Below are 17,159 nucleotides of genomic sequence, written 5' to 3'. Positions count from 1 at the left end.
CTTCCTCTCTCAGAAAACACTTCCTTCCACGAAGGCCAGTTCTAACGATGCAAATCAATCCCATCAAACCCCTGCTCTACACTCTCCGTTGTCTGTCCTGCAAAGCCCAACGTGATCTATCTGCCGCCAGCCTCTCCCATCTCAGCTCCCACTTCCCCCGTCCGTGACTCTGCACCAGCCACACGTGTTTTTCTTTTCCTCAACGTGCCAATTTGTTCCAGCCTCAGGGCCTTTGCAGCAGCTGTTTCTTCCACCTGGAGCGCTCCTCCTCCAAATGGATGCTTCCTTTTCAATGTTTGGGTTTCAGGCCCGATGTCATCTTCTGAGATATCTCCTCTGATCATGTCCCGACCACTTCACCCTATATTATTTTCATCCTTGTACTTGTCACCACCTAAAACTCTCTGGTCCTTTGTATCTTATTTACCATGGATCTGCAGCGGTCAGAACACTGCCCAGCCATGGCAGGTACGCAGTACGTTTGTTAAATAAATGAACCTCTTTGTTCACCATTTAAACATAAATCAATGATCTTCAGAATGGTCTCTCTTCATTCTAGAGCTTCTAATATGTAAGTGTCTAGACAGTCCTTTTATTTTTGGCATTTTTGGCAAAGTGACTTGCTTCTGGAATTTAACAAAACCAGACAACGCCTGTCTCCCTAGTCTCATCCGAAGCTGTGCCACCTCTTCTAGAATCTCCCGAGACTCTCACTGCCCAACCCTCCATAACAGCAGGACACAGATAAGACAAAGTTTTTACAAATCCCGCTGGAATATTCTACTGCCTGAAAAACTGGAGTGCCACTGGACTGGAGCCTTCAAGCCGGAGGCAGCCCGAAGCTAGCAAGTGCCCCTGGCTTCTCAGTGCCTGAACACATGGGATTAATTCAGGCAGGAGCCAAGCAAGAAATGCTGGCCCCAGAGAAGGGCTAAAGAAAGAGAATTTTAAAATTCAGACGGAATAGAAAATGGGAAGAGGGGAGAAAGTGGGTAGAAAGGTAGGAAGGACTTACCTTCTTTAACCCAAGGAATCTTAACCTGCTAGGATTGATATTAAATATTAAATTTGGTGTTTGCGTGTGTGTTAGGGAGAGGGTTTATCTTTTTATCAGAGTTGCAATAGGATCTGTGCCCCAAAAGATTAAGAACCACAGATATGGAAGGCATGCAATTAGGTTAGCGAACCATCTCCATCCTAAATATGACCCAAACTGAAACAATCACGAGAAAGGAAAAGTGCTTTGTGCTCCAAAGAAAACAAAAGCCATTTCCAACAGGAATTGGCTGTCACATTCTCTGCGCTTGGAAAAAAATCAACAGAGCATCCGCCCAGCTCGCCCACGGCCCATCCCTTAAGCCCAGGTCTCCAGGGAAGGCAGCAAGCCTTTGTTTTCCAGTCTGTGGGCAACTGGCTGGGCAGGGAGCCAGAGAGGAGAGACCTCGATGATAGAAAATACTGAGATTTGCCAGTTCGTGCAGGATAGAAGCACCCACAAGTGGGCTCTGGCTGATGCCACAAGACCCACCAGGTGAGGAAGAATGGGCTGGCTGCAGACTCAGCACTCTCTCCTGCTTTCTTGATTTGTCTCCAGCCAGGCTATTGGACCTGCTTTTCTCTCTGAGTGCCGCGGGGCACCACAGTATTAGTCATGGGCCTGGGGACTATTCTAAGTAGATTTTGGACTCTTCATCATTTGCAAGCCCATATTTCTCCTTGTGGTCTTGTGGCCTTGTGGCCCCACTATCAAATTGGAGCTCCTGCCTATATAAAGCTGTGTCACATCTGGTGTTCAGAAAGGACACTCCCTTCCCCTGGCCCTTCTTGCCTTTGTAAGAGGAGGACCTGAGACGTGGCAGAAGTCCCAATAAATGCTGGAAGGAGATGCGTGAGCAAGCAGACAAGCCCAGAGCCAGTGCGCTGTGCCAGCACTTGGTATAACCTCCAGGGAGGGCGCAGTCCACAAACGTCCCGGCTTCCAAGAGGCAGGCCCTGGGTGTCAGCCCACAGCCATCGCCTCTCCATGAGCCTCATGGATTCTCTCTCAGCCTTGAATTGTTATGGTTAGATGTTTGTAGACATTCTACCTTTACTATCTTCCAAAGGGCATTCTTGATTTCCTCTCCCAGATCTGATTCTCCTCCAAGCTTCCCCTTCTCAATAAATGGCACCTTCATCACCTAGCGACTCATCCTTCGGGACCCAGCTAAACAGCACCTCCTCCTGGGAAGACCTTCCCATACCAGAAATGAAGCGGCCCCCCGCAGCGACCCACACACAGAAAATGCCCTCTTTCAGGTCAGCCTGTTTATCACGTTCTGAAATTATTTTGTTTTTCCGTGTGTCTTCCCACGTGAAGTCCATAAGGATAGACACTCTCCATATGCATCTCCAGAGTCACTCCCCAGCCTTCTCTCCTCTCCTGTAGGTCTGAGGAAGTTGACAGATACAGTCTGTGTCGCCCGAGCTCCCCAACCCCCAAGTAGGAGATGGGAGAGTGGACAGTGGGGCTGGGGGATCTCTTCCCACCACACCGTAGGCAGCAGCCTTCTCCTACAGCTCTTGATGGTTTCTAGTAGCTGCCTCCACGCCTTCCTCTCCTAGGCCCAGCGGTGGTAGTGCTGCCATCTGTCACCAACCCTGAAGTGCCTCGCCCATCCCTTCCCCAGGGCTCTCTTAACCCTGCACACACCTGTGCAAAGAGTCCTTCCATTAAACTCTCCTCTGTGACCCCTCTTGAATGTGCTACTTGTTACCTGACAGTGATTCTGACCAATACAGGGGCCATGTCTGACTCACTGACTACTGTTTCCCCAACAATGTGCTAAGGAATGTCTGGCATGTCTTAGGTACTTAATATGTGTGTTTTGAATGAATGATAAGGATTCCGTGTTTTTCTTCACATCTTTATTAAGATATAATTCATGGGTGGTTCCACAAGAGTAGTGGTTAGCACGTCTGCTTTACACGCAGAAGGTCCTGGGTTCGAGCTCCGGTGGAGCCACGGTTCATACCCCGGGTGCGCCAGGCCGGGGGCACCCGGGTACATGCCGTGAGCACGTGGGAGGAGATGCCCCCACTTCTTAAGGGGAGAAGGCAACATCCATATGTCAGGGGTGTTAGTGCTGGGGAGGAATTAAAAAAAAAAAAAATAAAAGATGTAATTCACATACCATAAAATTCACCCTCCTAAGGTATTATAATTCAGTGGTTTTTGAGTATATTCGCAAGCCTGTGAGACCGTCATCACTATCAAATTCCAGGACATTTTCATCACCTCAAAAAGAAACCCTGTAGATAGGGGTGGGGGGAGGATAAAAAGGGTAAAAGGGATCAAATATATAGTGGCCGAAGGAGACTAGACCTTGGGTGGTGAACATATAATGCAACATACAGATGATATATTATAAAACTAGGTACCTGAAACATATAATGTTATTAATCAATGCTACCCCAATAAATTTAATTAAAAAATGAAGTAATTATGGATTAAGGTCACTGTATAAAAAAAATCCTCCTGTAAAGAATTAATATTATTAAAATAGCCACATTACTTAAAGCAATACACAAATTTAATGCAATGCCCATCAATATCCCAATGGCATTTTTCACAGAAATAGAACAAAAATTCCTCAGTTTTGTATGGAACCACAAAAGACCCCAAATAGCCAAAGTAATCCGGAGAAAAAAGGACAAAGCCAGAGGTTTCACACTCCCTGACTTAAAACTATACTAAGAAGCTATAATAATTAAAATAGTATGGTATTGGCAGAAAAACAGGCACATGGACCAATGGAACAGAATTAAGGATATATGGCTTCAAAGTATACTACAAAACAACAATAATCAGAACAGCATGGTATTGGTAGAAAAACACACATAGACCAATGGAACAGAATTGAGAAGTCAGAAATAAACTACCACATATGTGGGTAAATAATTTTCAACAAAGGAGTCAAAAACATACAATGGAGAAAGGAAATTTTCTTCAATAAATGATGATGGGAAAATTGGAAAGCCACATGCAAAAGAATGAACCTAGACTGCTAATACCATACACAAAAATTAACTCAAAATGGATTAAAGACTTGAATATAAGACCTGAAATAATAAAATACATAGAAGAAAACATAGATACTGAACTTATGGACTTTGGCCTCAGAGAGGTTTTCATAAACTTGATCCTAAAGGCAAGGGAAGTAAAAGCAAAACGAATGAATGGAACTACATCAAACTAAAAAGTTTCCGTACAGAAAAGTCAACAAAACAAAAATGCCTTTGAATGAGATGTACTTTATACTTTGAGTTATTAGATATGTTTGTATTAAAGAATACAACAATTTTTAAAAAAGGCAACCAACCAAATGAGAGGAGATATTCACAAATGATATCTCTGATAAGGGGCTAATATCTGAAATACAGAGAATTCATATAACTCAAAAACAAAAAAAAACAAACAATCCAATTTTTAAATGGGCAGAGGACCTGAACAGACATTTTCTCCAAGATAATACAGATAGCCAACTTCACCAGTTATAAGAGAAACAAAGGTCAAAACCACAATGAGATATCACCTTGTACCTGTTAGAATGGCTATTTTCAATAAGACAAGAAATAACAAGTGTTAGAGAGGATGTAGAGAAAAAGGAACCCTCGTACACTGCTGGTGGGAATGTAAACTGGTACAGCCACTGTGGAAAACAGTATGGAAGTTCCTCAAAAAGTTAAGAATAGAGCTATATGACCCTCCATCCCTCTTCTGGGTATCTCCCCCCCAAATTTAAAAACACTTATTCGTAAAAATATATGTACCCCTATGTTTACTGCAGCATTATTCACAATACCCAAGACAGGGAAACAACCTAAGTGTCCTTTGATGGATGAATGGATGAAGATGTGGTACATATGTAAAATGGAATATTACTCAGCCATAAGAAAAGATGAAATACTGCCATTTGTGACAACATGAATGGATCTTGAGATAACCATGCTAAGTGAAATAAGTCGGACAGAAAAAATTGAGAACCATATGATTTCACTCATGTGTTGGATATAAAACAGAAACAAACCAACAAACAAAACAAACAAATTCATATACACAGACAACACTGTAGCAGTTACCAGAGGGAAACAGGGGTAGGAGAGGATAAAGAGGGTAAAGGAGGTTAAATATATGGTGACAGAAGTAGACATGAGGTGGTGAGCACACAATGGAATATAAAGATGAAGTATTATAAAGTTATGCATCTGAAACTTATGTATTAACCAGTTACCTCGGTAAATTGGATTTTTTGAAAAAGGAAACTTGTACTCATTAGGGTCACTCCCCATGTTCCCCCAGATCCCAACAACCAGTAATCTACTTTCTGTCTCTATGAATTTGCCTACTATGGACATTTCATCTAAGTGGAATGTTACGAGATGTGGCTTTCTGTGTCTGGCTTCTTTCACTTAGTATAATGTAGTATGTATCAGGGCTTCATTTTATTTTTTATGCTGAATAATATCCCATTATTTGGATATACCACATTTTGTTTATCCATTCATCAGTTGATGGACATTTGGGCTATTCCCACTTTTTGGCTATTATGAATAATGCTGCTATGAATATTCATGTGCAAGTTTTTGTGTGAACATGTTTTCACGTCTCTTGGGTGGATAACCAGGAATGGAATTGCTGGGTCACATGGTAACTTTATGCTTTACTTTTTGAGGAAGATACTGTTTTAAGTCACCGTGTGTCCCACAGCACTACATAGTACTTTATCCTGTAGCCCCAGGCATCGACGTGGACAAGAACCCAAACTCACAAGGATATGAGGCAAAGGAGATCTCGAGTACCGCTGGTCCTCTCCCAAGTATACACCCAGGAGATGTTTATGTTTTTGCTCACATGCTCCAGGACAAACAAGGAGTAATACTGTTGGCCAAAAATCCAAAATAACCTACCGCCCATTAACAACAGCTTGGATAAATACATTGTGGACTATATATCAAAGAAAATAAATTAGTTATATATAACAGCATGGATGAACCTCACAAATACGATATTAAAAGGAACAAGCTACAAGGGAGTATGCATAGTACAATTTTGTTTATATGAAGTTCCAAAACAAGTGAAACTAAATCATGTGATTTAGGGATGCATATGTAAGTGGAAAAACTATTAAAAATTATTTCAACAAAAAACAGGATACTGGTTACCTCTGGCAGGGAGAGAGAGACGTCAGGAAGGGGCACAGGAAGGTCCTCTGCAAGCCAGTTTCCTAGTTCTTGTCCTGGGTGATGGATACATGAAGATTTACTTTGAATTATTTTTAACTGTACATAGGTACTTAACCTACTCATGCACTATTCCAAAAGTTTTATTTCACAATTCAAAGAATAAACAGAACAAAACTCACATCTAGGTGTCAGGAGCCCTGGATGCCAGATCAGGTTTACCACTTAAGAGCTGTGTGACACAAATTACTTAATCTCTCTGCCTCAACATTTTTATCTCCAAAATGAGGATGATGATAATTGCCACTTATTCAGAGCTCACCGTTCTTGGGCACTAAGCTAAGTGCTCTTATATATCAGTACTCATTGTGTGTCCTTGGGGCACAAGAAACATCTTATCAAAGGTAGCTTAAGCAAAAAGTATTACAAGGATGCGGGGTGCAGCTGGGGAGCAGATTCTGGGAACTCTCTCTCCTTGTTGCTCTTCTCTCCATAACTGTTATATTCTTTCCTTTTGTTATAAACTGGTCATTTTTGCAACCCCATCCACATGTGAGAAAATGGCCACCCACAACTCTCAGGGTTATATCTTCTCCATTCAGAACACCAGCCAGACTGAACCTGGAATCTCTCAGCACAAACTACAAAGTTCCCTGGGGAAAGAATTCCTACTGTTTTAGTTAGGAGCCAGTATCCACCCCTGATCCAATCAACTGGCAAAGGGGCAGAGTCATACCATGCAAAATGCCTGCTAGGGACAAACACCATGAAACTAAATGGGGACTATGGATGGATGGCAGTCAGCCCGTGGAAATCTAGTTCTGTGGAGATGTACAGATGTAAAGAGCAACTGCTAGAATGGAGAGGGGAGCAGACACCCCAATATCAACTGTTAACTTAAACTATTCTTTGTACTAATGCGATGAGGTAATGTTGGTATCCCCATTTTACAGATGAAGGGACTGAGAATCAAGATAGGGCCCAGGGATTCTCAACAGCAGCACCACTGACATTTTGGGCTGAACAATTCTTCATGGTGGGGCGGGGTGGGGGTGGGGGGTTGTCCTGTGCATTGTAGAATGTTTAGCAACATCCCTGGCCTCTACCCACTAGGTGCTAATGGCACTTCTCCAGTTTTAACAATCAAAAATGTCTCCATATGTTGTCAAATGTCCTGACGCAGGCTAAGTAAATTATAAACCACTCCACTTGTAAGACAGCCAGTATTCAAACCCAGGTCTGACCCTACAGCCTGTTCTTAGTCACTGTCTCTCATGATCATATCTGTTACCAGCTTCACAAGGTCGTAATGATATAATGAATGTGATGAATGTGAAATCACCTTGAAGAGTTTGGTGCAACATAAATATGTCACCACATTCTTCTTAGGAGCTTCCAGTACTATAGATCAATGTGGCTACTCAAACAAGACAGGGCTCTATATCTCTAAGAAATTTTAATTCCATGGGTCTGACCACTAACCAACCATATTACTCATTTAGTTTCATGATGTGATTCTTCTCCACATCCTCTCCCTCACGAAGGTTGATATTCCCAAGGTCTTGCTGCAACACATGTCCAATTCAACTCCCCCACCGTTTCCTTATGGTAAAATTCCTTAGCTGGTTTTCCTCTAGTGGAGCCAAGTGTTTCTCCAGATAACTTGGTCCCCAAAGGCCGTCTATTACTCTTCCACACATAACTGACTAAACATGTTACATCTGTTTCTCCATGAACTAGTGGTCTCAATAACCTAGGCTACCTGAGGTTCATGGTCACATTCTTCCAAACTCAAAATGCCTCTCTGAGAATGTTGCTTGACAGAGCCCTACATGGACAATCTCCAACCTGTTAGTTTTTGTTCTGGTTTTTAATATTCATTGCGACTGAATTCTAAAAATGGAGTCCCTCGTTTGGAAGGCTTTGAGTCCCTCCCATTTAAACGAGAAGGGAGGGACTGAGATTAGAGGGTTGAGATTAGAGGGTTGGCCACACACTAGTGACAGTATTACAATGAGCTTCTAGAATTTTATAAAAGCAAGCATATCCTTACAGCTTAATCTAGCTGCCTAATAAAATGACCACAATATGCCATTTGTACTTTTCCAGTCAAGATATAAACAACTTGTTTAAAGGTCTGGTCAGAATGTAATATTTTTAAGTAAACTCTTTTTACTGAAGTATAACTTACATGCAGAAAAGTACACAAATAAGTATACAGCTCAATAAACTTATCCCAAGTAAACACACCCATATAACCACCACCCAGATCAAGAAATTACCCGCAATCCAGAAGCCCCTCTCAGGCCCCCTCCCAGTCACGATCTCCACCCTCACTCCAAATCTGACCATTATAATTTTAATCTTATTACCTCCATATTTTTTATGTATCTGATGGCACAGATAATTATCTCTGGAGGCCAAAGTTAACCAGAAGCTGGGAGAATTGTTTTCCCATGAGTCATTTCTCTTAAGAGTTTTATCAGTGAGGATCCTTCCAGCTGCAAGTAATAGAAACCCCAATCCAGATGGCTTAAACAATAAGAAAATTTATCATCTCCATATAAATGGAAGTCCTGTTGTAGAGCATGCTTTAAGGTTGATTCAATCAGCAGCCGTCTTGGTGTTTTCTTTATTCTCAGGCTGGTAGCAGGATGGCCACAATTCTGTGACTTTCTCTGGAGAGGAAACTTCTTCCAGACGTCTCATTCTACTGGTGAGAACTGGGTCACTTGTGCAACCGCTTAGACCAGGGGGACAGGATTGCCCCAATTGTCTTAGACTTGTCATTTAGGGATAGGATGGATGTTGAGGAGTCCCCTCCAATGCTCCCTACGGAAAACCACGTAATAAAAATGTAAAACGTCTGGCTCAACTCATTTATAAACATGTTCGATATTGCTAAATGGTAACAAGGGTTATAAACAGTGGAGATTTGTGGCTGAACATATCGTTGGGAGATTCAAGGTTAGAGGTAAGTAACTCCCTGTGAGGAAAGAATAAATTGACCGTGGCAAAATAAACATAGCAGCTCTTGCCTCTCTCTCTGCTCAACGTCAATGATCCTTCCTCTCCAAATTGCCTATTTGGGCACTGAGTCATAAACATATTTTTTTAAGTTATTGGGATAGTGTCTGCTACCAGTTATGTTAAGCACAGGACATAACGTTTCAGTATACACTTAGGACAAATTTTACCTCTTTACAAATCACATGATGGCAGGCCAGGCACACAGGGCATGCCATTTAAATGCTACCAGGTACGTGTGTCACAGTTCCTGAAAGGACTCCAGTTCCTTCAGTTACTTTGATAATCCCCAGAAGCCATTCAGTCCCCACGGATGTTCGAATATTCTCCATATTAAAATCCCAATTTTTAAAGAAATATTATAAATGAGAGCCATAGACATACATATAAGTATTAATATTCATTTGCTCAAGGTAGTTGGGAATGTAACATGTAACATGTTCACATCCCTTTTATCAATGTGCTAGTCACATATTATTAGAACATTGGTGAATACGTATTGGAGGAATCCATCAACAAAGAATATATGGGTAGGTGAGGTACACTCATCAGTGAAAAGCTATTATAATAGTGATTTTTTGTGTTAAATGGTAAAATGTATAGGTCTGTGGATGATAGGACAAACAGTAGATAAGTTTTAAAGATAAGGTATTACACTTATATGTATATAAATTTTACATACATATGTATGTGTACCACTAAATTTCTATTTGTTAAAAAAAAAAAGGTCTTTAAATAATTATCTATACTGGATAAATATATAACTGATACTATTCTCAGTACCAGTGAGAAAGGATGAATACAAAGACAATTCCAACTGAAGAGTAAAAATCCAGCATATCCTTCAGAAAAATATTTATCACAAAACTAACATTCTTGAGGAAATTTTTTCTCCTGTTTCTAACTTTGATTGCTACTACATTTATAAGGCAACTATTAGCACAAATATTACATCTAATATGTATGATTCTAATGAGAAAGTGTATCAATAACATACTTGATTTCAACCTATATTTCAGAAATATTTTTTTTACTCAAGTAAAAATATAATATCCTGTGATCATCAATCATTTTAGTTGCATTTTGGATATCCAACAGTCACCCAATATCCCCTGGATATTAGAATGTTTGTCGTTAGAATTCCAGTTCTTCCTCAAGATTAACATGTGAGGCATATATATTTTACTATGCATTCTTATGTCAACTGGGAATATACCTTTTATATATAATCCAATACTACCCCAGTTTGCTTTCTGGTATAGGTTAGGCTTTTTTGAAAGAAGCTGGATATTTCACAATGGCAAGGCCCAATCCAGTCAATTCTAATGAGGACCTTAAATGTTATCAAGACGTTTCTGTTAATTTGCTTTATAAAGGTCAGATGAAGGTTGTAGAGATTTTAAGAGGAATGCTCTTTTCTACCATACCAGCAGAGGGCACATTTTCCACTTAACTGTAACTCCTCCAACCTATAAAATCCCATAGGTGGTATTGGGTCAAATCACAGAGGGTACTGAAAACCAGGCAGTGTTTGAATAAAGAATGTGCTTAAGAAAGAATAGCTTGGAAGGAATAGACATAATAGCAAATACAGGAAATGACTGGGTGTGTCCACTTTTTAAAATCCTCATTTAGAAAAGGCCCAAACCCCTGAACAGGCTTAAGGGTGACAATTCTCAATTCTCATGAAAAAGAGATGTCTTAAGTATCCTAAATCCTAAGACATTTTCCTTCAGGAGGCATTGGGCCATCAGTTCTTGTTTACAGTTCTGCTGTTGAGAAGTTTTGATATCTGGTTCCTGATTCTTTTGAGTGAACTATTTTTCCTCTTTGGAAGCTTTCAGGACAGTGGTTTCTAAACTTCACCATGACTCAGATTCCCCCAAAACAGAGATTCTGTTTCATTTGACCTGTGGCAGGGCCAGATATTGGTATTTTTAAATGTTCCAAAGGTGATTTCAAGGTGATTCAAAGTGCGGCCATAGTTGATGGTTTTAGATTTTCTTTTTATCCCTTTTGTTCTGAAATTCCACAATGACATACTTTAGTGTGAGTCATTTTTCATGATTGTGCCGAGCACTCAGTGGTTCTTTCAACCTCCAAAATCAATCGTTAGTTCTGGGATGTTTTCTTGTATTATTTCTGTGATAATTTTTCACTTCTAGGTCTCCTATTGAGATAGGGTCTCTACTAGTACGAATCTGTCATTTTCCATCTTTTCCTTTTTTTCTCCACCTTGTGGGAGACTTCCTCGTTTTAATTTTTCAACCCTTCTTTTGCTTTATTCCTGCTCTCATTTTAAAAACCTTTGGAAATAATTTTAGGCTTACAAAGACTTGCAAAGATAGTACAATGTTCCCATATATTCCTCACCCAGCTTTCCCTAATGTCAACATCTTACATAACCTAAGAACAATTATCAAAACTAAGAAATTAACATTACAACAATGCTATTAACTACAGACTTTATTTGAATGTCACCGGCATTTCCACTAATGGTCATTTTTGTTCTAGGAACCAATCCAGGCCCCACATTGCATTTGGTTGTCATGTCTCCTTAGTCTCCTTCAGTTTGTTAATTCTTCAGTCTTTCCTTGTCTTTCACGACCTTGATGCTTTTGAATACTGGTTTTGTGGAATATCCATCAATTTGGGTCTGATATTTTCTCATGATTAGATTGGAGCTATGAATTTTGGGTAATACAATAAAGTGATGTGCCCTTCTCAATGCATCAAGGGTACATGATATTAATACGTTATTGTATTACCAGTAATGTTAAACTTGACGACTTGCCTAAGGAAATGTCTGCCAGCTTTTGCTGTAAAATTACTGCTTTTTTTTCTTTGTAAGTAGTAAATGCTTTAAGGAAATATTTTGAGGCTATCTTGTTTCTTCTTAAGCTTTTGTCCACTAATTTTAGCATTTGTTGGTATTTCTACAATTCTTATTCTCTGTTCCTTTTTAAATAGTATTCTATATTTTTCATGGATACAATCATCTCTCAGAAGTTATCAGGATTTTTTTTCTTATCTACATTATCTCTTCCTCTTTTTTCCTATTTGTTTTGGTCTCTTTCATGTGAAGGCTTTCCAAAAATGGTTGCACAGTCCTAGTCTACTAAAAGCTTTTTTGAATGCTTTGCATCAGCAGAGTTTGTTGAAAGATTTCATTGCAGGTAACCATGTGGAAGCTGTACCTGTATATCTTGTCTCCTGGACTGGTGAGTTTCTTCAGAGGGGGTTTTTCCTATATTGCTTGGGGTTATAAACTTGGCTTTTGGTATTCTAGGAGCCAAGGGGGTTGATGGAGTGGTGTCAGTAATGAGCACGAACTTCCGCTTAATCCTCACTCTCAGATCCGTACTTACCACGGCCTTCAGCTTTGCCTTGTTATCTCACATCAAGGTCCTCTCAGGTTCAGCTTTCCCCAGGATTAAACTTCCAGTTTCTGTCGGAGAAGAGAGGCAGTTGCTTGGCTGTGCAGGCTGGGGTTAACGATGGAGATGGGGTGAGGTCAGGGAGGTGAGTTTGTTACTATTTCCAAGTCTGCTATACAGCCTCTACTCTCAGAGGTGCTTCCCATTTGTGAGTTTTTCAGGGATCTGTGACGGGTCTTCATTCTCGTTGGCTTTTCCTCCTATAAGCATTTAAATTTGTTTTCTATACTCTTCTAACTTTATTGGCCTTCCATCTTCCAAAACTTTCGTGAGATCTTTTACCGACTGAAGTGTACTCTCTCATTCACTTTGTCTTTTTGGATATATATCTTTGTTTATTCCTTACTCTCATCATTTGTATGGCTTTTAAAAGGAAGCAGAGATAAACAAGTTCTTTCAGACTACGTTCAGTCAGAAACCCCTGTGAACACACAATGCAATATACAGATGATATATTCTAGCAGGGGTCCCCAACCCCCGCTACTGGTCTGCAGCCTGTTAGGAACCTGGCCGCACAGCAGGTAAATGGCGGGTGAGGAGTGAGTGAAGTTTCATCTGTGTTTGCGGCCACTCTCTGGCACTAGCATCACCACCTCAGCTCCACTTCAGATCATCGGGCATTAGATTGTCACAGGGGCACTGGTCCCTGGTGCCAAAAACATTGGAGACCGCTGTATTATAGAATTGTACACCTGAAACCTATATCATTTTATTAACTAATGTTACCCCAATAAATTAAAAAGTAGAGACCTCTGTTATTTTTAGGGTGGTCAAAAGACAATCAAAATGTTAATTAACTATAAAATTCTAGGAACCAATATCCCATGAAGAATTCCAAAGAACTTAAGTAGATACTCTACCTTCAAGGATGTGGAGCTTAAGTCCTTACTCCTTAAGTGTGGGCTGCCCATAGTGACTTCCTTCCGATATGGAGGAGTATAGAAAGTTCTTTCGGGAGAATAACTTTATAGTAATCTAATAAATACTACCTCAGTCTTGTGATCGAGGTCAACATCAACAGTCATAAATCTTATTGATAGTATATACCCTTGATATAATGTGATAAAAATAGCAATTTACCTCTGTAGTGTCCTCCCACCCAAACCTATAATCTCACTCTAAGAAAAATATAAAATTCCGATAGAGGGCATCCTACAATGTACCTAAATAATACTCCTCAAAGCTATCAAGGTCATCAAAAACGAAAGTCTAAGAAACTGTCACAGTCAAGAGGAGCCTAAGAAAACATGATGACTAAATGTAATGTAGGATCCTGGAACAGAAAATACAGGTAAAAACTGAGGAAACATAAAGTATGGATTTTAATTTTTTGGACTTTAGAGGAAACTGGGTGCTGTACGTATGGGAACTCTGTACTATCTTTACAATTTTCTTATTGTAGATTTAAACTGTTTTAAAACTGTTCTAAAGAATAAAGTTTATTTAAAGCATTTCTATGAAACCAATAAACACTGGCAACTGAATCTATTTACGGAGAAAACAGGAGTGAATGGAGTTTTTGATTGTTAGTGATGTGGGCAACATTGGAATTCATCTCAAAATTCTACTTGGGAGTCCTACATAGTTCTTCAAAAAATTTGGCTAAGGTTGTTTGTCCAGACATAGCATGGCAAACCATCCTGAACCAACTTAGCCCTTCCTATGGCCCAGCATAATGCAAGATTCCCAGAAGGATGCAGAAGACTCAGCCTTCAGATAGTGTATAACCCATTAATGAAGACACTAAAATCAAATATATACACACACAAAATATATGATTATAGTATCTGCCTTGGGTTTAAACATTAAATAGTTTTCTGTATCTTACTCTATAACAATAAATAATCTGAGTATGTGCATATCTTCTTTAAAGTGAGGAATATTTCTTCTTTCCAAAGATATCTAGACTTGGCATAGAATAAAAAATGAGTATCTGCTTAGGTATACTTAGGCAGAACCCTTACAAAGAAATTACCAAGGCAGGCATTTTAAGGTCAGATAAATTGCAGAGGCCACAGTTGTCAGGATGTGTGCGTTTCAGACACCCAATTTGAACTAGCTTAACACAGAAAGCAAATTTATTGACTTATACATGAAAGGTCCAGAGGTAGAATTTCACCTTAAATGAGGGTCAATAGAGATGTCCAAACAGAACTGTACTAGTTTACATAAATGGTCCAAATTATAAACAAATCAGCTTTATTTCTTCCAAATATTTTCTAGGATGGACTAGTGGGTCTGTTTTTGTGCCACAACACTTAAAAATGAAGAGAAGCTGAGCTGAGGTACTGCCTTGTCATTTATTGAGTAAAACATAAGGCAAAGTATTTCATTGGGGGCAAGGCAGGGCTTAGGATGTGAGCTAAAGAAAAATCCAAAAGAAAAAAAAAATTAAAAAGATTCAGAACAGGAAAAGGGGTCAGAGTCTTGGAAAGACTCAATTTCCTTTGCTGTTCATGGTTTGGCTTCTCTCAACTTCTATCTCTATCTGTTCCTGATTAGATTTTGTGGGCAATTAAATCAAAGTAGACAGATTTGTGAGGTTTGTTTTTATTGTGGATATCATCCCATTGTTCTGTAAAGTAATGCCACCCATTTCTAAAACTTAGATGAGGAAAGTACAAAAAAGATCCCCAAAGTAAGCTTCTATAAAGAAAAATAAAATTCAAACACATGGGCTTTTTCATTTTTCATTTTCCAGGTCCATGTGCTTCTAAAGTTAACATTACTGTTTCAGTCACAAAGATTAGGATCAGAAGGAAACAATAGGAAACTGCTTTGAGACTGGCACTGATGAATCAAAAATGCCATTTGTCACACTTGTAACAAACAGCATTTGTATTTGCATTATGCTGTGCTTTCTCCAATGAACTTGAATCATCTTTTCATGATACTATATAACAATTCTGAAAGCTGAAAACAAGTTTCCAAATCTTGTGCTACATGCTCGAAGTAGATTTCCATTTCTCAGATTTCCAGGATTCATAGAGATTGGTTCAGAAGAGGCTAAGGGCAAGCCAACCAATGAACAATTCATTCTCATTAAAAATGATACATTTACATGTATAGGTCCAGGTTAAATCTTATCCAGGATCCCAGATTGGGTGAATTATGCAAGGCCTTCAGTGCCGCTTAAAGATTTCGATAGTCCTCAACTCTCTATCCTGTATGAGTTACCTTTTACCAAAAGTTGTTTCTAATAACAGTTCAAATTTAAATTCTCATTAACTGGCTTCAAGAAACTGTTTTGCAAGGGATGCTAGGGTCATTTAAACAAGTTATTTCTACTGAAGCAATGTGATTATCTTCAACAATAAGACTTCTAAGACTGGCTATTTTTCACTTATCTACTAATTAGGAAAATGATTACATTATTGATTGGTTCCATTTTGTTAATCATATACAGAAACATCTCTATATGGGAATCATTAGCAGAATCCATTGGGCGTATTATTTATTTTGGCACAGCTAGAGCTTCGTTTTTACATAAAACCAACAGTGGAAATTGAATTTTAGGGCTAGATTTGGGTTTAAATACTAGCTCTCCTGTTAGCTGTGTGGTCTCAGGCAAGTCAAGTGGCTCTATGAACCATTTGTAAAATTTGGATACCCCTCATCTACCATGTAAGAATCCTACAAGGGAAGGATCAGAAATGTTTGTGGACTATCAAAGACACTGCATGGCACATAAATGATGGTATTACACCTGCATCCTCATGTTTCATCTCAAAGCAAATCTAGTCTCTCCTGAATCGTTCATGAAAGAATTAAGCTTTTTAAATGTTAATATATATGTGATTAAGCTGGGTGGGCCTGGACATACATGGTATAGATATGTGGCTACTTAAAGTTAGGTTACCAATGTTACCTACAATTACCAACAATTTGGTAGACTGTGGTATTTCTTACCTTAAATTTGCATAATTGGAGTTGCACTCTTCTACCTCAGCTTTTCAGGAAATCAACCAGGATTTGTCAAGCACCTGCCAGATACTCAGCCTCAGGAAGAACAGTGATATGAATTATTAGGATTGAAGACTAAACAAATTCAAATGCTACTAATAAGAATGGGATTATCCTTTCCTGTTAGTAACCCTCAATTCATGTGATAACCTAACAGCCAAGCCCTGATGAACGATGTCTCATTAGTAATGTTAGAAGGCTATCAGTAGGTATTAAAATTAATGAGAAAAATAATTTATTTCCCTTGTTTTATTAACGGTCACTAGAACTCCAATCTTAGTGTTTAATTTTCCCCAACAGGTTAGCAATTTCCAAGAAAAACAATCATTTGAAGACTGGCATTGCAGATAACAAAATATTATTACCTTGTACTGGCTTCTCTTTACCAGATGGTTTCAGTAAAAACAGAACTCCCAGCGTGCCTACCTGGTTGCCACTTCGCATCCATCAATACAGCAAAAGTCTTGATTTTTGTCTCTCATGATTCCAAATGAGCAACTCACTTCAAGG

General features: G+C 39.3%; 1 long non-coding RNA gene across 2 annotated transcripts; it reads right to left on the bottom strand.

The window, feature by feature from the left end:
• Positions 1-2,853: 2,853 nt before the first annotated feature.
• On the bottom strand, positions 2,854-17,064 carry LOC112478154. 2 transcript variants are annotated; one of them, XR_003045719.1, is made up of 5 exons: positions 16,596-17,064; positions 12,618-13,049; positions 8,595-9,054; positions 6,205-6,278; positions 2,854-3,125 (listed from the first exon to the last, which is right to left on the bottom strand). It is a non-coding gene; the product is annotated as an uncharacterized LOC112478154 (long non-coding RNA). The 2 variants fall into 2 exon arrangements; XR_003045720.1 differs by lacking the exon at positions 12,618-13,049 and having other exon boundaries at positions 2,874-3,125.
• Between the last annotated feature and the right edge of the window lie 95 nt (positions 17,065-17,159).

This window comes from Pteropus alecto, unplaced genomic scaffold, assembly GCF_000325575.1.
Source record: "Pteropus alecto unplaced genomic scaffold, ASM32557v1 scaffold42, whole genome shotgun sequence".
Lineage (NCBI taxonomy): Eukaryota > Metazoa > Chordata > Mammalia > Chiroptera > Pteropodidae > Pteropus > Pteropus alecto.
This window is presented reverse-complemented; position numbering and strand designations above follow the sequence as displayed.